At 60.7% G+C, this 25,000-nt stretch overlaps 2 non-coding genes across 2 annotated transcripts; both read right to left on the bottom strand.

The window, feature by feature from the left end:
• Window positions 1–4,149: 4,149 nt before the first annotated feature.
• LOC131868973 (5S ribosomal RNA) lies at window positions 4,150–4,268 on the bottom strand. Its single transcript, XR_009367373.1, has one exon. It is a non-coding gene; the product is annotated as a 5S ribosomal RNA (ribosomal RNA).
• A 7,830-nt stretch (window positions 4,269–12,098) lies between these two features.
• On the bottom strand, window positions 12,099–12,217 carry LOC131868941 (5S ribosomal RNA). The gene has a single exon (XR_009367342.1). It is a non-coding gene; the product is annotated as a 5S ribosomal RNA (ribosomal RNA).
• Window positions 12,218–25,000: the final 12,783 nt, after the last annotated feature.

The raw sequence follows: 25,000 nt of genomic DNA, 5'->3' as shown, positions 1-25,000 counted from the left end.
AGTGTGCTCCAAGGTGCGGCGTGCACGAAGTCGGAGCCCGGTTTGCCCCGGGTGTGCACCTCGGGTGCGCACCTCGCGTGCACCTTCGCTGCGGTGGGCACCTTGGCTGGGTTGCGCGCCTTGGTGGGCACCATGCAGTGCACGAAGTCGGAGCCCGGATTGCCCCGGGCGCGCACCTCCGCCAGGGTGGGCACCTTGGTGCGCACAACTTGCCTGGGCTGCGCACCAGGAAGGGCTCAAGATGGCACCCGCGTTCCGTTTTTTTCACTATCTTTCAGAACGGAAATTTTAAAATCTCGTTTTTTTTTGCCTTTTCTGGAAATTAGTGAAGGCAGCGCATCAAAGGTGCGCAACGCTGGTGCGAACCTGGGAGCGCTCCGATGTGTGCTCCAAGGTGCGGCGTGCACGAAGTCGGACCCCGGTTTGCCCCGGGTGCGCACCTCGCGTGCACCTTGGTGCGCACACCTTGGCTGGGTTGCGCGCCCTGGTGGGCACCATGGTGCGCACCAAGGAGCGCTCCGAAGTGTGCTCCAAGGTGCGGCGTGCACGAAGTCGGAGCCCGGTTTGCCCCGGGTGCGCACCTCGCGTGCACCTTCGCCGCGGTGGGCACCATGGCGTGCACGAAGTCGGAGCCCGGTTTGCCCCGGGTGCGCACCTCGCGTGCACCTTCGCCGGGGTGGGCACCTTGGTGTGCAGACCTTGGCTGGGTTGCGCGCCCTGGTGGGCACCATGGTGCGCACCAAGGAGCGCTCCGAAGTGTGCTCCAAGGTGCGGCCTGCACGAAGTCGGAGCCCGGTTTGCCCCGGGTGTGCACCTCGGGTGGGCACCTTGGTGCGCATGCCTTGCCTGGGCTGCGCACCAGGGCGGGCTCAAGATGGCACCCGCGTTCCTTTTTTTTCACTATCTTTCAAAACGGAAATTTTAAAATCTCATTTTTTTTTGCCTTTTTCTGGAAATTAGTGAAGGCAGCGCATCAAAGGTGCGCACCTCGCTGCCCACCACGGTGCGCAACGCCGGTGGGCACCCGGGAGTGCTTCGAAGTGTGCTCCAAGGTGCTGCGTGCACGTTGTCGGAGCCCGGTTTGCCCCGGGTGCGCACCTCGCGTGCACCTTCGTCGGGGTGGGCACCTTGGCTGGGTTTGCCCCGGCTGCGCTCCGAAGCGGGGTTATTGGAGCGCCGCCTCTTTTTTTGTCGGAGCGTTTGGTGGGGTTTCTCGCATTGGCTCTTCCGAGGCCCGGTTGCCACCCTGGTGCGCACGAAGTCGGAAGTAGGGTTAATTGCCCGGGTGCGCACCTTTGCCAGGGTGGGCACCTTACCTGGGCTGCGCACCAGGGCGGGCTCAAGATGGCACGCGCGTTCCGTTTTTTTCACTATCTTTCAAAACGGAAATTTTAAAATCTCCTTTTTTTTTTGCCTTTTCTGGAAATTAGTGAAGGCAGCGCATCAAAGGTGCGCACCTCGCTGCCCACCTTGGTGTGCTCTGAGGTGCGCACCCGGGAGCGCTACGAAGTGTGCTCCAAGGTGCGGCGTGCACGTTGTCGGAGCCCGGTTTGCCCCGGGTGCGCACCTCGCCTGCACCTTGGCCGGGGTGGGCACCTTGGCTGGGTTTGCCCAGGGTGCGCTCCGAAGCGGGGTTACTGGAGCGCCCCCTCTTTTTTTGTCAGAGCGTTTGGTGGGGTTTCTCGCATTGGCTCTTCCCAGGCCCGGTTGTTGGGTGCGCTCCCACCCTGGCGCGCGCGAAGTTGGAAGTTGGGTTAATTGCCCGGGCGCGCACCTTCGCCAGGGTGGGCACCTTGGTGCGCACACCTTGGCTGGGCTGCGCACCAGGGCGGGCTCAAGATGGCACCAGCATTCCCTTTTTCTCACTATCTTTCAAAACGGAAATTTTAAAATCTCGTTTTTTTTTTGCCTTTTATGGAAATTAGTGAAGGCATCGCATCAAAGGTGCGCACCTCGCTGCCCACCTTGGTGTGCTCCGAGGTGCCCACCACGGTGCGCAACGCCGGTGCGAACCCGGGAGCGCCCCGATGTGTGCTCCAAGGTGCGGCGTGCACGAAGTCGGACCCCGGTTTGCCCCGGGTGCGCACCTCGCGTGCACCTTGGTGCGCACACCTTGGCTGGGTTGCGCGGCCTGGTGGGCACCATGGTGCGCACCAAGGAGCGCTCCGAAGTGTGCTCCAAGGTGCGGCGTGCACGAAGTCGGAGCCCGGTTTGCCCCGGGTACGCACCTCGCGTGCACCTTCGCCGGGGTGGGCACCTCGGCTGGGTTGCGCGCCCTGGTGCGCACCAAGGAGCGCTCCGAAGTGTGCTCCAAGGTGCGGCGTGCACGAAGTCGGAGCCCGGTTTGCCCCGGGTGCGCACCTTCGCCGCGGTGCGCACCATGGCGTGCACGAAGTCGGAGCCCGGTTTGCCCCGGGTGCGCACCTCGCGTGCACCTTCGGCGGGGTTGCGCGCCCTGGTGGGCACCATGGTGCGCACCAAGGAGCGCTCCGAAGTGTGCTCCAAGGTGCGGCGTGCACGAAGTCGGAGCCCGGTTTGCCCCGGGTGCGCACCTCGCGTGCACCTTCGGCGGGGTTGCGCGCCCTGGTGGGCACCATGGTGCGCACCAAGGAGCGCTCCGAAGTGTGCTCCAAGGTGCGGCGTGCACGAAGTCGGAGCCCGGTTTGCCCCGGGTGCGCACCTCGCGTGCACCTTCGCCGCGGTGGGCACCATGGCGTGCACGAAGTCGGAGCCCGGTTTGCCCCGGGTGCGCACCTCGCGTGCACCTTCGCCGGGGTGGGCACCTCGGCTGGGTTGCGCGCCCTGGTGCGCACCAAGGAGCGCTCCGAAGTGTGCTCCAAGGTGCGGCGTGCACGAAGTCGGAGCCCGGTTTGCCCCGGGTGCGCACCTCGCGTGCACCTTCGCCAGGGTGGGCACCTCGGTGCGCACACCTTCTCAATGTTTTCTTGCCTTTTCTGGAAATTGGTGAAGGCAGCGCATCAAAGGTGCGCACCTCGGTGTGCTCCGAGGTGCGAACCCGAGAGCGCTCCGAGGTGCCCACGAAGTCGAAAGTCGGGTTAATTGCATTGTTTTCCCCGGGTGCGCTCCGAGGTGCGCAACATCGGCGCGCACCAAGGAGGGCTCCGAAGTGTGCTCCAAGGTGCGCACGATGGCGTGCACCTCTGGTGCGCACGATTCGGAGCTCGGTTTGACCGGGGTGCGCACACCTTGGCTGGGTTGCGCACCTTTTGTGCGCTCCAAGGTGCGCACGAAGTCGGAGCTCGGTTTGCCCCGGGTGCGCACCTTCGCCAGGGTGCGCACCTTGATGCGCACGCCTTGGCTGGGCTGCGCACCTTGGTGGGCGCCATGGTGCGCACCTTTCGTGCGCTCCAAGGTGCGCACGAAGTCGGAGCTCGGTTTGCCCCGGGTGCGCACCTTGGTGGGCGCCATGGTGCACTCCGAGGTGCCCAAGATTGGTGCGCACCAAGGAGCGCTCCGAAGTGCGCTCCAAGGTGCGCGCGAAGTCGAAAGTTGGGTTAATTGTCCGGTTTGCCTCGGGTGCGCACCTTGCGTGCACCTTCGCCAGGGTGGGCGCCTTGGTGCGCACACCTTGGCTGGGCTGCGCACACCTTGGCACCCGCGTTTCCTTCATTTTAAATTTTTTTTTTTTACAATCTCTCAAGTGGGAAATTCTATAATCTCAACTTTTTTTGCCTTTTCAGGAAACTTTTGAATGGAGCGCATCATTGGTGCGCTCCGAAGTGTGCTCCAAAGCTCTCTCCAGCTGCGTGCACCTGCCCCGGCCGCGCACCCGGCCCCGCCCAGCTTCGCTCACCTGTCCCGGGCGTCTGGTGCGGAACCTTAGAGTAAGAAACATCACCGTGCACCTTGGCCAACGTGCGCGACTCGACCGAGCGCGCACTGGCCGAGGTGCACACCGATTTCACCTGGGTGCGCGCGCAGCACCTCGGGCGCACCGGGGTGCGCGCACAACGCCCGGGTTGCACCGTGGCCTGTGTGCTCGGGGCGCCTCGGGTGCGCGCTCGGTGTCGCCCCCGTGCGCGCGGTAGTGCGGGCAGCGCACCCCGGCCCGGCCCGGCCCCGACGAGAACGCAAACGGGCAAAAGGTTTATTCAAATAGCATTGCGATGCCCGGCGAAAAACTAAAAAAGGGTGCAACACCGGGACTTCCCGGGAGGTCACCCATCCCAGTACTACTCCGGCCCAAGCGCGCTTAACTGCGGAGTTCTGATGGGATCCGGTGCACTAACGCTGGTATGATCGCACCCGTTATGAGCTTGTCGCAGTGTGTACTTAGCAAACCGCGACCCACGTGCGAATCCACCCCGGCCACCCACCCCCGTCGAGGTGCACACCCTCCCTCGCGAAGTGCGCCCCGTTCGCCAAGTGTGAGCCCTGCCCGGGTGCGCGCACCTTGCTAGGGCGTCGGGTGTGCACCCGGCCCGGCCTACGTGCGTGCACCTGTAGGGGGCGTCGTGTGCGTGCAGTGTCCCGTCTGCAACGCGGTGCCCACACACCACCTCGGGCGCAACGACCTGCGCTCACATGTGGGCCGAGTGCACCTTGGTGCATGTTCGGGGCGCCTCGGGTGCACGCTCGATCTTGCCCCGGTGCACCAAGGCGCTCGGTTTGCCCCGGGTGCGCACTTGGTGCAAGGTGGGCACCCAAAATAGGGATCAAGCACCAAAACACAAGTTTCGGGATGCAAAATGGGACCCAAGGACCACAAATGCGTTCCAAGACCCATGATGGGTCCACGAGAACAAAAATGTGTTCCGAGACTTAATAAACAAATATTGGGTTTTAGGAGAAGAAACATGCTCTGATGCCCAAAACGAGAATCGACCCCGAAAAGGCCACAGGCCAAAAGTGGGATGCGAGACAAAAAAAAATGGGACCCGAGGACCAAAATTGGGTTCCCAGGTCGAAGACAGGGCAACCGGACAAGAAACGACCTCTAAGGCTCGAAATGAGTCCCGACGACTAAAACTTGACAAGAAGCACCCATCAGGCACCCAACTCGACACCCATGGGATGCCGACCCACCCGGGCTTCCACCTAGCACACCTTGGCACCCACCCACCCTCGCACCCAACCTCGCACCCAACTTAGCACCTTTGAACCCACATTGGCACTCACCCTGACCCTGGCACCTTGGAACCCACATTGGCACTCACCTTGACCCTGGCACCCACCTTTGCACTCACCTTGGGACCCACCCTGGCTCCCACCTCGGCACCCACCCAGACACCCACCTTGGTTCCTTGGCACCCACCTTGGATCCTTGGCACCCACCCCGACACCCACCTTGGCACGCAACTTGGCTACTTGCCACCCACCTTGGCTCCTTGACGCCCACCCCGACAACCACCCCGTGACCTACCCTGGCTAGGGTTGGTGCACACCCACCCTGGTGCCCACCTTGGCACCCACCCTATGACCCACCTTGGCACGCACCTTAGTACCCACCCCGTTACCCACCCTAGGACCCACCCCGTGACCCACCTTGGCCAGGGTGGGTGCCTTGGTGCGCACAACTTGCCTGGGCTGCACACCAGGGCGGGCTCAAGATGGCACCCGCGTTCCGTTTTTTTCACTATCTTTCAAAACGGAAATTTTAAAATCTCATTTTTTTCTTTTTTTTGCCTTTTCTGGAAATTAGTGAAGGCAGCGCATCAAAGGTGCGCAATGCTGGTGCGAACCCGGGAGCGCTCCGATGTGTGCTCCAAGGTGCGGCGTGCACGAAGTCCGAGCCCGGTTTGCCCCGGGTGCGCACCTCGCGTGCACCTTCGCCGGGGTGAGCACCTTGGCTGGGTTGCGCGCCCTGGTGCGTACCAAGGAGCGCTCTGAAGTGTGCTCCAAGGTGCGGCGTGCACGAAGTCGGAGCCCGGTTTGCCCCGGGTGTGCACCTCGGGTGCGCACCTCGCGTGCACCTTCGCTGCGGTGGGCACCTTGGCTGGGTTGCGCGCCTTGGTGGGCACCATGCAGTGCACGAAGTCGGAGCCCGGTTTGCCCCGGGCGCGCACCTCCGCCAGGGTGGGCACCTTGGTGCGCACAACTTGCCTGGGCTGCGCATCAGGAAGGGCTCAAGATGGCACCCGCGTTCCGTTTTTTTCACTATCTTTCAGAACGGAAATTTTAAAATATCGTTTTTTTTTGCCTTTTCTGGAAATTAGTGAAGGCAGCGCATCAAAGGTGCGCAACGCTGGTGCGAACCTGGGAGCGCTCCGATGTGTGCTCCAAGGTGCGGCGTGCACGAAGTCGGAGCCCGGTTTGCCTCGGGTGCGCCCTGGTGGGCACCATGGTGCGCACCAAGGAGCGCTCCGAAGTGTGCTCCAAGGTGCGGCCTGCACGAAGTCGGAGCCCGGTTTGCCCCGGGTGTGCACCTCGGGTGGGCACCTTGGTGCGCATGCCTTGCCTGGGCTGCGCACCAGGGCGGGCTCAAGATGGCACCCGCGTTCCTTTTTTTTCACTATCTTTCAAAACGGAAATTTTAAAATCTCATTTTTTTTTGCCTTTTTCTGGAAATTAGTGAAGGCAGCGCATCAAAGGTGCGCACCTCGCTGCCCACCACGGTGCGCAACGCCGGTGGGCACCCGGGAGTGCTTCGAAGTGTGCTCCAAGGTGCTGCGTGCACGTTGTCGGAGCCCGGTTTGCCCCGGGTGCGCACCTCGCGTGCACCTTCGTCGGGGTGGGCACCTTGGCTTGGTTTGCCCCGGCTGCGCTCCGAAGCGGGGTTATTGGAGCGCCGCCTCTTTTTTTGTCGGAGCGTTTGGTGGGGTTTCTCGCATTGGCTCTTCCGAGGCCCGGTTGCCACCCTGGCGCGCACGAAGTCGGAAGTAGGGTTAATTGCCCGGGTGCGCACCTTTGCCAGGGTGGCACCTTACCTGGGCTGCGCACCAGGGCGGGCTCAAGATGGCACGCGCGTTCCGTTTTTTTCACTATCTTTCAAAACGGAAATTTTAAAATCTCCTTTTTTTTTTGCCTTTTCTGGAAATTAGTGAAGGCAGCGCATCAAAGGTGCGCACCTCGCTGCCCACCTTGGTGTGCTCTGAGGTGCGCACCCGGGAGCGCTACGAAGTGTGCTCCAAGGTGCGGCGTGCACGTTGTCGGAGCCCGGTTTGCCCCGGGTGCGCACCTCGCCTGCACCTTGGCCGGGGTGGGCACCTTGGCTGGGTTTGCCCAGGGTGCGCTCCGAAGCGGGGTTACTGGAGCGCCCCCTCTTTTTTTGTCAGAGAGTTTGGTGGGGTTTCTCGCATTGGCTCTTCCCAGGCCCGGTTGTTGGGTGCGCTCCCACCCTGGCGCGCGCGAAGTTGGAAGTTGGGTTAATTGCCCGGGCGCGCACCTTCGCCAGGGTGGGCACCTTGGTGCGCAAACCTTGGCTGGGCTGCGCACCAGGGCGGGCTCAAGATGGCACCAGCATTCCCTTTTTCTCACTATCTTTCAAAACGGAAATTTTAAAATCTCGTTTTTTTTTTGCCTTTTATGGAAATTAGTGAAGGCATCGCATCAAAGGTGCGCACCTCGCTGCCCACCTTGGTGTGCTCCGAGGTGCCCACCACGGTGCGCAACGCCGGTGCGAACCCGGGAGCGCCCCGATGTGTGCTCCAAGGTGCGGCGTGCACGAAGTCGGACCCCGGTTTGCCCCGGGTGCGCACCTCGCGTGCACCTTGGTGCGCACACCTTGGCTGGGTTGCGCGGCCTGGTGGGCACCATGGTGCGCACCAAGGAGCGCTCCGAAGTGTGCTCCAAGGTGCGGCGTGCACGAAGTCGGAGCCCGGTTTGCCCCGGGTGCGCACCTTCGCCGCGGTGGGCACCATGGCGTGCACGAAGTCGGAGCCCGGTTTGCCCCGGGTGCGCACCTCGCGTGCACCTTCGCCGGGGTGGGCACCTCGGCTGGGTTGCGCGCCCTGGTGCGCACCAAGGAGCGCTCTGAAGTGTGCTCCAAGGTGCGGCGTGCACGAAGTCGGAGCCCGGTTTGCCCCGGGTGTGCACCTCGCGTGCGCACCTCGCGTGCGCACCTCGCGTGCACCTTCGCTGCGGTGGGCACCTTGGCTGGGTTGCGCGCCTTGGTGGGCACCATGCAGTGCACGAAGTCGGAGCCCGGATTGCCCCGGGCGCGCACCTCCGCCAGGGTGGGCACCTTGGTGCGCACAACTTGCCTGGGCTGCGCACCAGGAAGGGCTCAAGATGGCACCCGCGTTCCGTTTTTTTCACTATCTTTCAGAACGGAAATTTTAAAATCTCGTTTTTTTTTGCCTTTTCTGGAAATTAGTGAAGGCAGCGCATCAAAGGTGCGCAACGCTGGTGCGAACCTGGGAGCGCTCCGATGTGTGCTCCAAGGTGCGGCGTGCACGAAGTCGGACCCCGGTTTGCCCCGGGTGCGCACCTCGCGTGCACCTTGGTGCGCACACCTTGGCTGGGTTGCGCGCCCTGGTGGGCACCATGGTGCGCACCAAGGAGCGCTCCGAAGTGTGCTCCAAGGTGCGGCGTGCACGAAGTCGGAGCCCGGTTTGCCCCGGGTGCGCACCTCGCGTGCACCTTCGCCGCGGTGGGCACCATGGCGTGCACGAAGTCGGAGCCCGGTTTGCCCCGGGTGCGCACCTCGCGTGCACCTTCGCCGGGGTGGGCACCTTGGTGTGCAGACCTTGGCTGGGTTGCGCGCCCTGGTGGGCACCATGGTGCGCACCAAGGAGCGCTCCGAAGTGTGCTCCAAGGTGCGGCCTGCACGAAGTCGGAGCCCGGTTTGCCCCGGGTGTGCACCTCGGGTGGGCACCTTGGTGCGCATGCCTTGCCTGGGCTGCGCACCAGGGCGGGCTCAAGATGGCACCCGCGTTCCTTTTTTTTCACTATCTTTCAAAACGGAAATTTTAAAATCTCATTTTTTTTTGCCTTTTTCTGGAAATTAGTGAAGGCAGCGCATCAAAGGTGCGCACCTCGCTGCCCACCACGGTGCGCAACGCCGGTGGGCACCCGGGAGTGCTTCGAAGTGTGCTCCAAGGTGCTGCGTGCACGTTGTCGGAGCCCGGTTTGCCCCGGGTGCGCACCTCGCGTGCACCTTCGTCGGGGTGGGCACCTTGGCTGGGTTTGCCCCGGCTGCGCTCCGAAGCGGGGTTATTGGAGCGCCGCCTCTTTTTTTGTCGGAGCGTTTGGTGGGGTTTCTCGCATTGGCTCTTCCGAGGCCCGGTTGCCACCCTGGCGCGCACGAAGTCGGAAGTAGGGTTAATTGCCCGGGTGCGCACCTTTGCCAGGGTGGGCACCTTACCTGGGCTGCGCACCAGGGCGGGCTCAAGATGGCACGCGCGTTCCGTTTTTTTCACTATCTTTCAAAACGGAAATTTTAAAATCTCCTTTTTTTTTTGCCTTTTCTGGAAATTAGTGAAGGCAGCGCATCAAAGGTGCGCACCTCGCTGCCCACCTTGGTGTGCTCTGAGGTGCGCACCCGGGAGCGCTACGAAGTGTGCTCCAAGGTGCGGCGTGCACGTTGTCGGAGCCCGGTTTGCCCCGGGTGCGCACCTCGCCTGCACCTTGGCCGGGGTGGGCACCTTGGCTGGGTTTGCCCAGGGTGCGCTCCGAAGCGGGGTTACTGGAGCGCCCCCTCTTTTTTTGTCAGAGCGTTTGGTGGGGTTTCTCGCATTGGCTCTTCCCAGGCCCGGTTGTTGGGTGCGCTCCCACCCTGGCGCGCGCGAAGTTGGAAGTTGGATTAATTGCCCGGGCGCGCACCTTCGCCAGGGTGGGCACCTTGGTGCGCACACCTTGGCTGGGCTGCGCACCAGGGCGGGCTCAAGATGGCACCAGCATTCCCTTTTTCTCACTATCTTTCAAAACGGAAATTTTAAAATCTCGTTTTTTTTTTGCCTTTTATGGAAATTAGTGAAGGCATCGCATCAAAGGTGCGCACCTCGCTGCCCACCTTGGTGTGCTCCGAGGTGCCCACCACGGTGCGCAACGCCGGTGCGAACCCGGGAGCGCCCCGATGTGTGCTCCAAGGTGCGGCGTGCACGAAGTCGGACCCCGGTTTGCCCCGGGTGCGCACCTCGCGTGCACCTTGGTGCGCACACCTTGGCTGGGTTGCGCGGCCTGGTGGGCACCATGGTGCGCACCAAGGAGCGCTCCGAAGTGTGCTCCAAGGTGCGGCGTGCACGAAGTCGGAGCCCGGTTTGCCCCGGGTACGCACCTCGCGTGCACCTTCGCCGGGGTGGGCACCTCGGCTGGGTTGCGCGCCCTGGTGCGCACCAAGGAGCGCTCCGAAGTGTGCTCCAAGGTGCGGCGTGCACGAAGTCGGAGCCCGGTTTGCCCCGGGTGCGCACCTTCGCCGCGGTGCGCACCATGGCGTGCACGAAGTCGGAGCCCGGTTTGCCCCGGGTGCGCACCTCGCGTGCACCTTCGGCGGGGTTGCGCGCCCTGGTGGGCACCATGGTGCGCACCAAGGAGCGCTCCGAAGTGTGCTCCAAGGTGCGGCGTGCACGAAGTCGGAGCCCGGTTTGCCCCGGGTGCGCACCTCGCGTGCACCTTCGGCGGGGTTGCGCGCCCTGGTGGGCACCATGGTGCGCACCAAGGAGCGCTCCGAAGTGTGCTCCAAGGTGCGGCGTGCACGAAGTCGGAGCCCGGTTTGCCCCGGGTGCGCACCTCGCGTGCACCTTCGCCGCGGTGGGCACCATGGCGTGCACGAAGTCGGAGCCCGGTTTGCCCCGGGTGCGCACCTCGCGTGCACCTTCGCCGGGGTGGGCACCTCGGCTGGGTTGCGCGCCCTGGTGCGCACCAAGGAGCGCTCCGAAGTGTGCTCCAAGGTGCGGCGTGCACGAAGTCGGAGCCCGGTTTGCCCCGGGTGCGCACCTCGCGTGCACCTTCGCCAGGGTGGGCACCTCGGTGCGCACACCTTCTCAATGTTTTCTTGCCTTTTCTGGAAATTGGTGAAGGCAGCGCATCAAAGGTGCGCACCTCGGTGTGCTCCGAGGTGCGAACCCGAGAGCGCTCCGAGGTGCCCACGAAGTCGAAAGTCGGGTTAATTGCATTGTTTTCCCCGGGTGCGCTCCGAGGTGCGCAACATCGGCGCGCACCAAGGAGGGCTCCGAAGTGTGCTCCAAGGTGCGCACGATGGCGTGCACCTCTGGTGCGCACGATTCGGAGCTCGGTTTGACCGGGGTGCGCACACCTTGGCTGGGTTGCGCACCTTTTGTGCGCTCCAAGGTGCGCACGAAGTCGGAGCTCGGTTTGCCCCGGGTGCGCACCTTCGCCAGGGTGCGCACCTTGATGCGCACGCCTTGGCTGGGCTGCGCACCTTGGTGGGCGCCATGGTGCGCACCTTTCGTGCGCTCCAAGGTGCGCACGAAGTCGGAGCTCGGTTTGCCCCGGGTGCGCACCTTGGTGGGCGCCATGGTGCACTCCGAGGTGCCCAAGATTGGTGCGCACCAAGGAGCGCTCCGAAGTGCGCTCCAAGGTGCGCGCGAAGTCGAAAGTTGGGTTAATTGTCCGGTTTGCCTCGGGTGCGCACCTTGCGTGCACCTTCGCCAGGGTGGGCGCCTTGGTGCGCACACCTTGGCTGGGCTGCGCACACCTTGGCACCCGCGTTTCCTTCATTTTAAATTTTTTTTTTTTACAATCTCTCAAGTGGGAAATTCTATAATCTCAACTTTTTTTGCCTTTTCAGGAAACTTTTGAATGGAGCGCATCATTGGTGCGCTCCGAAGTGTGCTCCAAAGCTCTCTCCAGCTGCGTGCACCTGCCCCGGCCGCGCACCCGGCCCCGCCCAGCTTCGCTCACCTGTCCCGGGCGTCTGGTGCGGAACCTTAGAGTAAGAAACATCACCGTGCACCTTGGCCAACGTGCGCGACTCGACCGAGCGCGCACTGGCCGAGGTGCACACCGATTTCACCTGGGTGCGCGCGCAGCACCTCGGGCGCACCGGGGTGCGCGCACAACGCCCGGGTTGCACCGTGGCCTGTGTGCTCGGGGTGCCTCGGGTGCGCGCTCGGTGTCGCCCCCGCGCGCGCGGTAGTGCGGGCAGCGCACCCCGGCCCGGCCCGGCCCCGACGAGAACGCAAACGGGCAAAAGGTTTATTCAAATAGCATTGCGACGCCCGGCGAAAAACTAAAAAAGGGTGCAACACCGGGACTTCCCGGGAGGTCACCCATCCCAGTACTACTCCGGCCCAAGCGCGCTTAACTGCGGAGTTCTGATGGGATCCGGTGCACTAATGCTGGTATGATCGCACCCGTTATGAGCTTGTCGCAGTGTGTACTTAGCAAACCGCGACCCACGTGCGAATCCACCCCGGCCACCCACCCCCGTCGAGGTGCACACCCTCCCTCGCGAAGTGCGCCCCGTTCGCCAAGTGTGAGCCCTGCCCGGGTGCGCGCACCTTGCTAGGGCGTCGGGTGTGCACCCGGCCCGGCCTACGTGCGTGCACCTGGAGGGGGCGTCGTGTGCGTGCAGTGTCCCGTCTGCAACGCGGTGCCCACACACCACCTCGGGCGCAACGACCTGCGCTCACATGTGGGCCGAGTGCACCTTGGTGCATGTTCGGGGCGCCTCGGGTGCACGCTCGATCTTGCCCCGGTGCACCAAGGCGCTCGGTTTGCCCCGGGTGCGCACTTGGTGCAAGGTGGGCACCCAAAATAGGGATCAAGCACCAAAACACAAGTTTCGGGATGCAAAATGGGACCCAAGGACCACAAATGCGTTCCAAGACCCATGATGGGTCCACGAGAACAAAAATGTGTTCCGAGACTTAATAAACAAATATTGGGTTTTAGGAGAAGAAACATGCTCTGATGCCCAAAACGAGAATCGACCCCGAAAAGGCCACAGGCCAAAAGTGGGATGCGAGACAAAAAAAAATGGGACCCGAGGACCAAAATTGGGTTCCCAGGTCGAAGACAGGGCAACCGGACAAGAAACGACCTCTAAGGCTCGAAATGAGTCCCGACGACTAAAACTTGACAAGAAGCACCCATCAGGCACCCAACTCGACACCCATGGGATGCCGACCCACCCGGGCTTCCACCTAGCACACCTTGGCACCCACCCACCCTCGCACCCAACCTCGCACCCAACTTAGCACCTTTGAACCCACATTGGCACTCACCCTGACCCTGGCACCTTGGAACCCACATTGGCACTCACCTTGACCCTGGCACCCACCTTTGCACTCACCTTGGGACCCACCCTGGCTCCCACCTCGGCACCCACCCAGACACCCACCTTGGTTCCTTGGCACCCACCTTGGATCCTTGGCACCCACCCTGACACCCACCTTGGCACGCAACTTGGCTACTTGCCACCCACCTTGGCTCCTTGACGCCCACCCCGACAACCACCCCGTGACCTACCCTGGCTAGGGTTGGTGCACACCCACCCTGGTGCCCACCTTGGCACCCACCCTATGACCCACCTTGGCACGCACCTTAGTACCCACCCCGTTACCCACCCTAGGACCCACCCCGTGACCCACCTTGGCCAGGGTGGGTGCACCCACCCTGGTGCCCACCTTGGCACCCACCCATCCTAGCACCCAGCCTGTGACCGGGCTTGGAACCCAACCTTGCACCCGCACCCGTCTTGGCCAGTGTGGGTGCGCACCCATCCTGGCACCCACGTTGTGACACACCCTTTAACCCACGCACCCTAGCACCCACGTTGGCACCCACCTTGGAACCCAACCTAGCAACTTGGCACCCACCCCGTGACCCACCTTGGCATCCACCATAGCAGTCGCCGACTTGGCACCCACCTCGGCACCCACCTTGACACTTGTGGACCCACCTTGCCACTCACCCTAGCATCGACCCATCCTAGCACCCACCCTGGCACCTTTGCACCCTAGCACTCACCCATCCTAGCACCTAACCTGTGACCCACCTTGACACTCACCCTCGCACCCACCTTGGAACCCAACCTAGCACCCACCCACCCTGACACCAACCCTAGCACCTACCCACCCTTGCACCCACCCTGTGACCCATCTTGGCACCCACCCATCCTACCACTCAACCTATCACCCACCTTCTCACCCACCTTGGCATCCACCTTAGCACCCACCCACACTGGCACCTTGGCACCCACCTCGGGCAAGGTGGGTGCACACCCACCCTGGCACCCAATTTAGAACCCACCGAGCATGTTACCCACCTTGGCACCCACATTGCAGCCCACCCTAGTACCCACCCTATGACCCACATTGGCATCCACACCCTAGCACCCAGGCACCTCGACACCCGCCTTGACACCCACCCTAGCACTGAACCTGTGACCCACCTTGGAACTCACCCTAGAACCCACCCACCCTGTGAACCACCTTGGCATCCACCTTAGCACCCACCCACCTTGGCACCCACTCTAGCACTCACCCATCCTAACACCCAACTTGTTACCCACCTTGGCACCCGCCCTCGCGTCCACCTTGAAACCCACCCTAGCACCCACCCACGCAGGAGCCCACCTTGGCACCCAACCTAACACCCACGCATCCTGGCACCCAACTTGTGACCCACCTTGGAACCCACCCTAGTACCCACCTTTGAACCCACTATATCACCAACCCACCTTGGCACCCACCCTATGACCCTCTTTGGAATCCACCCTAGCACGCACCCACCCTGGCACCCACCATGGAGCGCACCCTAGCACCCACCCACCTCGGCACGCACCTCAACACCCACCTTGGTGTGCGCACTGCGCCAACCTCTCAAAGACCCTATGTGGTGCGCTCCAAAGTGTACACCTTTGGTGCGCTCCAAGGTGCGCACCTTTGGTGCACACCGAGGTGCACACCAAAGTGTGCACCGAGGTGAGCACCAAAGTGCACTCCAGGGTGCACACCAAGGCGTGCACCTTTGGTGCGGTCAATGCAAACGAATTCGGAAGTTGGGGTCGATGTCCTAATCGCTGCTGCAGACTACACGTATGAGAATCGGACAAATAGCTTTATATAGGGGAGGTGTTGCGTTTGATGGGTCGACTCCCCTGGTTGTGTGCACTGCACCAACTTCAAAGACCCTGTCTTGTTTAAGAAGTCAAAAGTTGGGGTGGATGTCCTAATCATTGCTGCAGTCTACGCATGTATGAGAATCAGACAAATAGCTTATATAGGGGAGGTGTTGCATTCGGTGGGTTGACTCCCCTGGTTGTGCGCACTGCGCCAACCTCAAAGACCCCGCATAGCAGAAGAAGTCGGAAGTCGGATTTTGGTGAGCACCAAGGCGTGCACCTTTGGTGCGGTCAACGCAGACGAATTCAGAAGTTGGGGTGGATGTCCTAATCGTTGTTGCAGGCTACACATGTATGAGAATCAGACAAATAGCTTATATAGGGGAGGTGTTGGGTTTGATGGGTCAACTCCCTTGGTTGTGCGCATTACGCCAACCTCAAAGACCTTGTTTTCGTTAAGAAGTCAAAAGTTGGGGTCAATGTCCTAATGGCTCCTGCAGGCTACACATGTATGAGAATCGGACAAATAGCTTATATAGGGGAGGTGTTGGGTTTGATGGGTCGACTCCCCTGGTTGTGCGCATTACGTCAACCTCAAAGACCTTGTTTTCGTTAAGAAGTCAAAAGTTGGGGTCGATGTCCTAATTGCTCCTGTAGACTACACATGTATGAGAATCAGACAAATAGCTTATATAGGGGAGGTGTTGGGTTTGATGGGTTGACTCCCCTAGTTGTTCGCATTACACCAACCTCAAAGACCTTGTTTTCGTTTAGAAGCCGAAAGTTGGGGTCGATGTCCTAATTGCTCCTGCAGGCTACGCATGTATGAGAATCAGACAAATAGCTTATATAGGGGAGGTGTTGGGTTTGATGGGTCGACTCCCCTGGTTGTGCGCATTGCGCCAACCTCAAAGACCCTGCATTGCGGATGAAGTCGAAAGTCAGAGTTTGGTGTGCTACAAGGTGTGGTCGAAGGTGCTCACCTAGGTGTGCACCTTTGGAGCACAGGAAAAGTGCCCTCCAAAAGTGCGCACCTTTGGAGTGCACAAAAGTGCCCTCCAAAAGTGCGCACCTTTGGAGCGCAGAAAAGTGCCCTCCAAAAAGTGCCCTCCAAAAGTGCGCACCTTTGGAGCGCAGAAAAGTGCCCTCCAAAAAGTGCCCTCCAAAAGTGCGCACCTTTGGAGCGCAGAAAAGTGCCCTCCAAAAAGTGCCCTCCAAAAGTGCGCACCTTTGGAGCGCAGAAAAGTGCCCTCCAAAAAGTGCCCTCCAAAAGTGCGCACCTTTGGAGCGCAGAAAAGTGCCCTCCAAAAAGTGCCCTCCAAAAGTGCGCACCTTTGGAGCGCAGAAAAGTGCCCTCCAAAAAGTGCCCTCCAAAAGTGCGCACCTTTGGAGCGCAGAAAAGTGCCCTCCAAAAAGTGCCCTCCAAAAGTGCGCACCTTTGGAGCGCAGAAAAGTGCCCTCCAAAAAGTGCCCTCCAAAAGTGCGCACCTTTGGAGCGCAGAAAAGTGCCCTCCAAAAAGTGCCCTCCAAAAGTGCGCACCTTTGGAGCGCAGAAAAGTGCCCTCCAAAAAGTGCCCTCCAAAAGTGCGCACCTTTGGAGCGCAGAAAAGTGCCCTCCAAAAGTGCGCACTTTTGGTGCGCACCAAGGCGCTGGTTCGGTCGTTGCAGGCGAGTTCGGAAGTTGGGGTCGATGTCCTGAGCGGAGGTGCAAACTACACAGGTGTCGGAATCGGACAAATAGCTTATATAGGGGAGGTGTATGCTTCGATGGGTCGACTCCCCAGGTTGAGCGCACCGCGCCAACCTCAAAGACCCTACGGTATGGATGAAGTCGGAAGTTGGGTCCGATGACCGATTCGATTAGTAGGTATGCTCATGAGGTCGGAATTTGGGTCCGATGACCTGCCATGTGCAGGAAGGCGAATGTTGACACTGTGCGTTGCAAGGTGCACACCAAGGCGCTGGTGCGGTCTTTTTAGTCGAGTTCGGAAGTTGGGGTCGATGTCCTGATCGGAGGTGCAAGCTACACAGGTGTGGGAATCGGACAAATAGCTTATATAGGGGAGGTGTATGCTTCGTTGGGTCGACTCCCCGGGTTGAGCGCACCGCGCCAACCTCAAAGACCCTACGGTATGGATGAAGTCGGAAGTTGGGTCCGATGACCGATTCGATATGTAGGCATACTCGCGAGGTCGGAATTTGGGTCCGATGACCTGCCACGTGCAGGAAGGCGAATGTTGGCACTGTGCGTTGCAAGGTGCGCACCAAGGCGCTGGTTCGGTCGTTGGAGGCGAGTTCGGAAGTTGGGGTCGATGTCTTGATCGGAGGTGCAAACTACACAGGTGTGGGAATCGGACAAATAGCTTATATAGGGGAGGTGTATGCTTCGTTGGGTCGACTCCCCGGGTTGAGCGCACCGCGCCAACCTCAAAGACCCTACGGTATGGATGAAGTCGGAAGTTGGGTCCGATGACCGATTCGATATGTAGGCATACTCGCGAGGTCGGAATTTGGGTCCGATGACCTGCCATGTGCAGGAAGGCGAATGTTGGGACTGTGCGTCGCAAGGTGCGCACCAAGGCGCTGGTGCCGTCGTTGCAGTCGAGTTCGGAAGTTGGGGTCGATGTCCTGGTCAGAGGTGCAAACTACACAGGTGTGGGAATCGGACAAATAGCTTATATAGGGGAGGTGTATGCTTCGATGGGTCGACTCCCTGGGTTGAGCGCACCGCGCCAACCTCAAAGACCCTACAGTATGGATGAAGTCGGAAGTTGGGTCCGATGACCGATTCGATACGTAGGCATATTGGCGAGGTCTGAATTTGTGTCCGATGACCTGCCATGCGCAGGAAGGCGGAATTTGGGTCCGATGACCGAGTTGATGGCGTGCCATGCGCAGAAAGGCGGAATTTGGGTCCGATGACCGAGTTGATGTTGATGGCCCGCCATGCACAGGAAGGCGGAATTTGGGTCCGATGACCGATTTGAAGGCGTGCCATACGCAAAAAGGCGGAGTTTGGGTCCGATGACCGAGTTGATATTGATGGCCCGCCATGCGCAGGAAGGCGGAATTTGGGTCCGATGACCTGACATACGCATGGAGTCCGACTCGGGGGCCGATGTTCGATTCGATGACTTGCATTGTGGGTAAAGTCGGAAGTTGTGGTCTTTGACCCGATTCGATGACCAGACTTCGGCTGCTTGAGAATCGGACAAATAACTTATATAGGGGAGGTAGTGTTCTCGAGCATCCTCCCCCCGTGCCCGTTTATGTCGATTGATGCTGGTGCTCGACTGGTTGGAGCGCTCGGATGCAAAAATCTTGCACCAGGATTTATCGATTGTGATGGACACGGCAAGTCTCCTGATTGCTATGCAGGAGCTCATCGTGAATCTCTATGCGGCCTTGGTATGGACTCGACCTGCGGAATGGTTCGGCAATGGTAGTCGCTCCAACACGTCCTTGCAATGGCCACAGAGGTGATTCGACTAGAGCTCCAGTCTAGCTTTTGGGTTGCTTGGCGGACTGGTATAGCCGCGATCGAGTTCCGGCCATGAACGTTTTAGATAGCTCTTGGGCTTTCTGGGACGGAAGTCGGAAGTTTGGGCTGTTGTCCGATTTGATGACCATTCTTCGGATGTGTGAGAATCGGACAAATAACTTATATAGGGGACTGTGTTGTCTCACGCAGCCCCCTCCGTGCCCCTCTATCTCGACCGATGTTGGTGCTTGAAAGGGTTGGGATCGCTCGGATTTATAAACGTGCACCACCATTTGTCGAGTGTGAGGGACGCGGCAGGTCTCCTAAATGCTATGCGGGCGCTCTCTGAGAATCTCTATCCGGCCTCGACACAGACTAGTCTTGCTGAATGGTTTGGCACTGGTAGTCGATCCAACACGTCGTTGTTGTGGCCGCCTAGGCGATTCGATTCGAGCCCCCGTCTAGCTTTTGGGTTGCTTGGCGGATTTTGCCCTATCCGCAAGTGAGCTCGGTCCCTAAACGTTCGAGAAACCCGATTGCTATGCGCCGACTCTCTTTCTTGCGAGCCTCCATCTAGCTTTTGGGTCTCTACGGAACGGAAGTCGGAATCTGGGACCGTTGTTTGATTCGACGAGGCAGACTACGGTTGTGCGAGAATCGGACAAATAACTTATATAGGGGAGGTGTTGACTGGAGCATTCTCCCCCGTGCCCCTCTAACTCGACCAATGCTGGCGCTCGAACGGTGGTAGCGCTCGGATTTTCATTGAGCGCCAGCATTGGTCGATTTAGAGGGGCATGCGAGATTCCCGAATGCTATGCGAGGGCTCTAACGGAAATGTCTATTGGTTTCGGTATGGATGCAATTGCGAGTGGTTCGGCAAAGGTAGTCGTTCCGATGCGTCCATGTCGTGGCCAAATCGATAATTCGATTTGAGCCCTCGTATAGCATTTGGGTCTCTCGATGTGATTCCGCATTCCAGTCCCTTTGGGCACTGCTTGAGCCGCATCCCAGGGGGTTCCCTTCCCAATAATCTGTCTCGCAACCCGATTGCTATGCGGTGAGGCTCCTCGGCCGCCTCGGAACTATCTGTGTATCAGACGCATCGCGGGATAAGGGGTTGGCAACGGTAGTCGCCCCAAGCGCGTCCGATGCTTGGACCATTCCGAGGCGGCCCTGAAGCCTCTTCCGTCTAGCCGTTGGGTCCTTCTCGCCGCATCCCTCGCCTCGCACCCCGATTGCTATGCGGTGAGGCTCCTCGGCCGCCTCGGAACTATCTGTGTATCGGACGCGTCGCGGGATAAGGGGTTGTCACTGGTAGTCGCCCCAAGCGCGTCCGATGCTTGGACCATTCCGAGGCGGCCCTGAAGCCTCTTCCGTCTAGCCGTTGGGTCCTTCTCGCCGCATCCCTCGCCTCGCACCCCGATTGCTATGCGGTGAGGCTCCTCGGCCGCCTCGGAACTATCTGTGTATCGGACGCGTCGCGGGATAAGGGGTTGTCATTGGTAGTCGCCCCAAGCGCGTCCGATGCTTGGACCATTCCGAGGCGGCCCTGAAGCCTCTTCCGTCTAGCCGTTGGGTCCTTCTCGCCGCATCCCTCGCCTCGCACCCCGATTGCTATGCGGTGAGGCTCCTCGGCCGCCTCGGAACTATCTGTGTATCGGACGCGTCGCGGGATAAGGGGTTGTCATTGGTAGTCGCCCCAAGCGCGTCCGATGCTTGGACCATTCCGAGGCGGCCCTGAAGCCTCTTCCGTCTAGCCGTTGGGTCCTTCTCGCCGCATCCCTCGCCTCGCACCCCGATTGCTATGCGGTGAGGCTCCTCGGCCGCCTCGGAACTATCTGTGTATCGGACGCGTCGCGGGATAAGGGGTTGTCACTGGTAGTCGCCCCAAGCGCGTCCGATGCTTGGACCATTCCGAGGCGGCCCTGAAGCCTCTTCCGTCTAGCCGTTGGGTCCTTCTCGCCGCATCCCTCGCCTCGCACCCCAATTGCTATGCGGTGAGGCTCCTCGGCCGCCTCGGAACTATCTGTGTATCGGACGCGTCGCGGGATAAGGGGTTGTCACTGGTAGTCGCCCCAAGCGCGTTCGATGCTTGGACCATTCCGAGGCGGCCCTGAAGCCTCTTCCGTCTAGCCGTTGGGTCCTTCTCGCCGCATCCCTCGCCTCGCACCCCGATTGCTATGCGGTGAGGCTCCTCGGCCGCCTTGGAACTATCTGTGTATCGGACGCGTCGCGGGATAAGGGGTTGTCACTGGTAGTCGCCCCAAGCGCGTCCGATGCTTGGACCATTCCGAGGCGGACCCGAAGCCTCTTCCGTCTAGCCGTTGGGTCCTTCTCGCCGCATCCTTCGCCTCGCACCCCGATTGCTATGCGGTGAGGCTCCTCGGCCGCCTCGGAACTATCTGTGTATCGGACGCGTCGCGGGATAAGGGGTTGTCACTGGTAGTCGCCCCAAGCGCGTCCGATGCTTGGACCATTCCGAGGCGGACCCGAAGCCTCTTCCGTCTAGCCGTTGGGTCCTTCTCGCCGCATCCCTCGCCTCGCACCCCGATTGCTATGCGGTGAGGCTCCTCGGCCGCCTTGGAACTATCTGTGTATCGGACGCGTCGCGGGATAAGGGGTTGTCACTGGTAGTCGCCCCAAGCGCGTCCGATGCTTGGACCATTCCGAGGCGGACCCGAAGCCTCTTCCGTCTAGCCGTTGGGTCCTTCTCGCCGCATCCCTCGCCTCGCACCCCGATTGCTATGCGGTGAGGCTCCTCGGCCGCCTTGGAACTATCTGTGTATCGGACGCGTCGCGGGATAAGGGGTTGTCACTGGTAGTCGCCCCAAGCGCGTCCGATGCTTGGACCATTCCGAGGCGGACCCGAAGCCTCTTCCGTCTAGCCGTTGGGTCCTTCTCGCCGCATCCCTCGCCTCGCACCCCGATTGCTATGCGGTGAGGCTCCTCGGCCGCCTTGGAACTATCTGTGTATCGGACGCGTCGCGGGATAAGGGGTTGTCACTGGTAGTCGCCCCAAGCGCGTCCGATGCTTGGACCATTCCGAGGCGGCCCCGAAGCCTCTTCCGTCTAGCCGTTGGGTCCTTCTCGCCGCATCCCTCGCCTCGCACCCCGATTGCTATGCGGTGAGGCTCCTCGGCCGCCTTGGAACTATCTGTGTATCGGACGCGTCGCGGGATAAGGGGTTGTCACTGGTAGTCGCCCCAAGCGCGTCCGATGCTTGGACCATTCCGAGGCGGCCCCGAAGCCTCTTCCGTGTAGCCGTTGGGTCCTTCTCGCCGCATCCCTCGCCTCGCACCCCGATTGCTATGCGGTGAGGCTCCTCGGCCGCCTTGGAACTATCTGTGTATCGGACGCGTCGCGGGATAAGGGGTTGTCACTGGTAGTCGCCCCAAGCGCGTCCGATGCTTGGACCATTCCGAGGCGGACCTGAAGCCTCTTCCCTCTAGCCGTTGGGGCTTTCTCGCCGCATCCCTCGCCTCGCACCCTGATTGCTATGCTGTGAGGCTCCTCGGCCGCCTTGGAACTATCTGTGTATCGGACGCATCGCGGGATAAGGGGTTGGCAGTGGTAGTCGCCCCAAGCGCATCCGATGCTTGGACCATTCCGAGGCGGCCCTGCAGCCTCTTCCGTCTAGCCGTTGGGGCCATCTCGCCGCATCCCCCACCTCGCACCACGATTGCTATGCGGTGAGGCTCCTTGGCCGCCTCGGAACTATCTGTGTATCGGACGCATCGCGGGATAAGGGGTTGTCACTGGTAGTCGCCCCAAGCGCGTCCGATGCTTGGACTATTCCGAGGCGGCCCTGCAGCCTCTTCCGTCTAGCCGTTGGGGCCATCTCGCTGCATCCCCCACCTCCTCGGCCGCCTCGGAACTATCTGTGTATCGGACGCATCGCGGGATAAGGGGTTGGCAGTGGTAGTCGCCCCAAGCGCGTCCGATGCTTGGACTATTCCGAGGCAGCCCTGCAGCCTCTTCCGTCTAGCCTTTGGGGCCATCTCGCCGCATCCCTCGCCTCGCACCCCGATTGCTATGCGGTGAGGCTCCTCGGCCGCCTGGGAACTATCTTCGTATCGGACGCATCGCGGGATAAGGGGTTGTCACTGGTAGTCGCCCCAAGCGCGTCCGATGCTTGGACTATTCCGAGGCGGCCCTGTGGCCTCTTCCGTCTAGCCGTTGGGGCCATCTCGCCGCATCCCCCACCTCGCACCCCGATTGCTATGCGGTGAGGCTCTTCGGCCGCCTTGGAACTATCTTCGTATCGGACGCATCGCGGGATAAGGGGTTGTCACTGGTAGTGGCCCCAAGCGCGTCCGATGCTTGGACTATTCCGAGGCGGCCCTGCAGCCTCTTCCGTCTAGCCGTTGGGGCCATCTCGCCGCATCCCCCACCTCGCACCCCGATTGCTATGCGGTGAGGCTCCTCGGCCGCCTTGGAACTATCTTCGTATCGGACGCATCGCGGGATAAGGGGTTGTCACTGGTAGTCGCCCCAAGCGCGTCCGATGCTTGGACTATTCCGACGCGGCCCTGTGGCCTCTTCCGTCTAGCCGTTGGGGCCATCTCGCCGCATCCCCCACCTCGCACCCCGATTGCTATGCGGTGAGGCTCCTCGGCCGCCTTGGAACCATCTTCGTATCGGACGCATCGCGGGATAGGGGGCTGTCACTGGTAGTCGCCCCAAGCGTGTCCGATGCTTGGACCATTCCTAGGCGGCCCTGAAGCCTCTTCCGTCTAGCCGTTGGGGCCTTCCCGCCCCATCCCTCGCCTCGCACCCCCGATTGCTATGCGGTGAGGCTCCTCGGCCGCCTTGGAACCATCTGTGTATCGGACGCATCGCGGGATAAGGGGTTGGCACTGGCAGTCGCCCCAAGCGCGTCCGATGCTTGGACCATTCCGAGGTGGCCCTGAAGCCTCTTCCGTCTAGCCGTTGGGGCCTTCCCGCCCCATCCCTCGCCTCGCACCCCGATTGATATGCGGTGAGGCTCCTCGGCCGCCTTGGAACTATCTGTGTATCGGACGCATCGCGGGATAAGGGGTTGGCACTGGTAGTCGTCCCAATCGCATCCGATGCTTGGACCATTCCGAGGCGGCCCTGCAGCCTCTTCCGTTTAGCCGTCGGGGCCTTCCCGCCGCATCCCTCGCCTCGCATCCCGATTCCTATGCGGTGAGTCTTCTCGGCCGCCGCGGAACTATACCTGTTATTGCTACTGCATCCTTCGGCTGGTAACCTCCTCTGCCGCCTTGGAACGTTCTCTTTGTCGGACGCGTCGCGGGATAAGGGGTTGGCACTGGTAGTCGCCCCAAGCGCGCCCGATGCATAGACCGCTCCGAGTCGACCTTGCTTTCAGCCTCTCACATGCATAGACCTCTCTGAGTCGACCCTGCAGCCTCTCACGTTTAGCCTTTGGAATCTCGCCTCACAACATGATTGCTATCCTTGATGCATCCCTTGCCTCGAGCCCTGATTGCTTTCTTGGCTGCATCCCTCCTCTCCTCACAGCCCGGTTGTCATCACTGCTTCATCCGTCGCTTCATGCATTCTGGCTGCTGGGCCCTTCCCACCGCACACCTCGATTGCTATCTCTTCTGCATCACACACCCCGATTGCTATCTCTGCTACATCCCTCGGCTCTCACTTCTGCATCCTTCGCCTCACACCTCGATTGCTATCAATGCTGCATCCGTAACCTCACACCCCGATTGCTATGCGGGGAGGCTCCTTGGCCGCCTTGGAAATTTCTGTGTGTCGGACGCACCGCGGGATAAGGGGTTGGCACTGGTAGTCGCCCCAAGTGCGCCCGATTCTTAGACCGCTTCGAGGTGACCTCGTAGCCTCTTTCGTCCAGGCTTCCTGCCTTCAACGCCCTTTTTACACCTCGATTGCTATGCGCGGGCTCGTTGGCGTCTATCACCTCTCTGCGAAGAGTGGCACGATGATTGTTGGGGTAAATCGTAGCAGTCCGATCTCTGGCCTTGGGCCATTGTGAGGGCTGATCGATTTCCTGTGCGCATCTCGTGTTCGCCCAGTAACAGACTCGACGACTTGTAATCGGTCTTGTTCCCGATTGTTCCTGGAGGTAGTCTTCGGAACTCTTGGATTTGACCTGTCACTCGAACTGTCCTCTTCCGAGGATGCTTGTGTGTGTGTGCTTGTGCCATTTCCTTGGCGGTATTAACGAGATATTAAAGAGCGGAGTGAGCGCCTCGCCCAGCTATGTTTGGGGCTCTCACTCCCTTACCCGGTGTGCGACCGCTTTGCACGTAGGTTGCGGAGCATCGCGACTCTTTCGATGTTTGGCGGTTGTCTTCCGGTGATGCGTTGGTCCCGAAGTGCACGTTACTAGCATTTCTGCCATTGTTCTCGATCTTTGGCACGTTCCTTCGTTGCAATTGGATATATATCTCCGTTTATACGCGCAGGCTTCTCCCGCCTATTCAGCGCTGTCCCACTCTCAGCACTCTCGTGGTCTCCTTGGCTTCTCTCTCCCGTGAGCGAGCTCTCTTCTCGAGTCTTTTCCATGTCCCATGGAGGTTGCCTTGCGAAATTCGGGCACACAAACGTGACCGGATAAGAGCGGAATTGCC

The sequence above is a fragment of the Cryptomeria japonica genome, unplaced genomic scaffold (assembly GCF_030272615.1).
Source record: "Cryptomeria japonica unplaced genomic scaffold, Sugi_1.0 HiC_scaffold_225, whole genome shotgun sequence".
NCBI classification, from domain to species: domain Eukaryota; kingdom Viridiplantae; phylum Streptophyta; class Pinopsida; order Cupressales; family Cupressaceae; genus Cryptomeria; species Cryptomeria japonica.
Note: the sequence above shows the minus strand (reverse complement) of the source record. Positions and strands in the feature narration are given on the sequence as shown.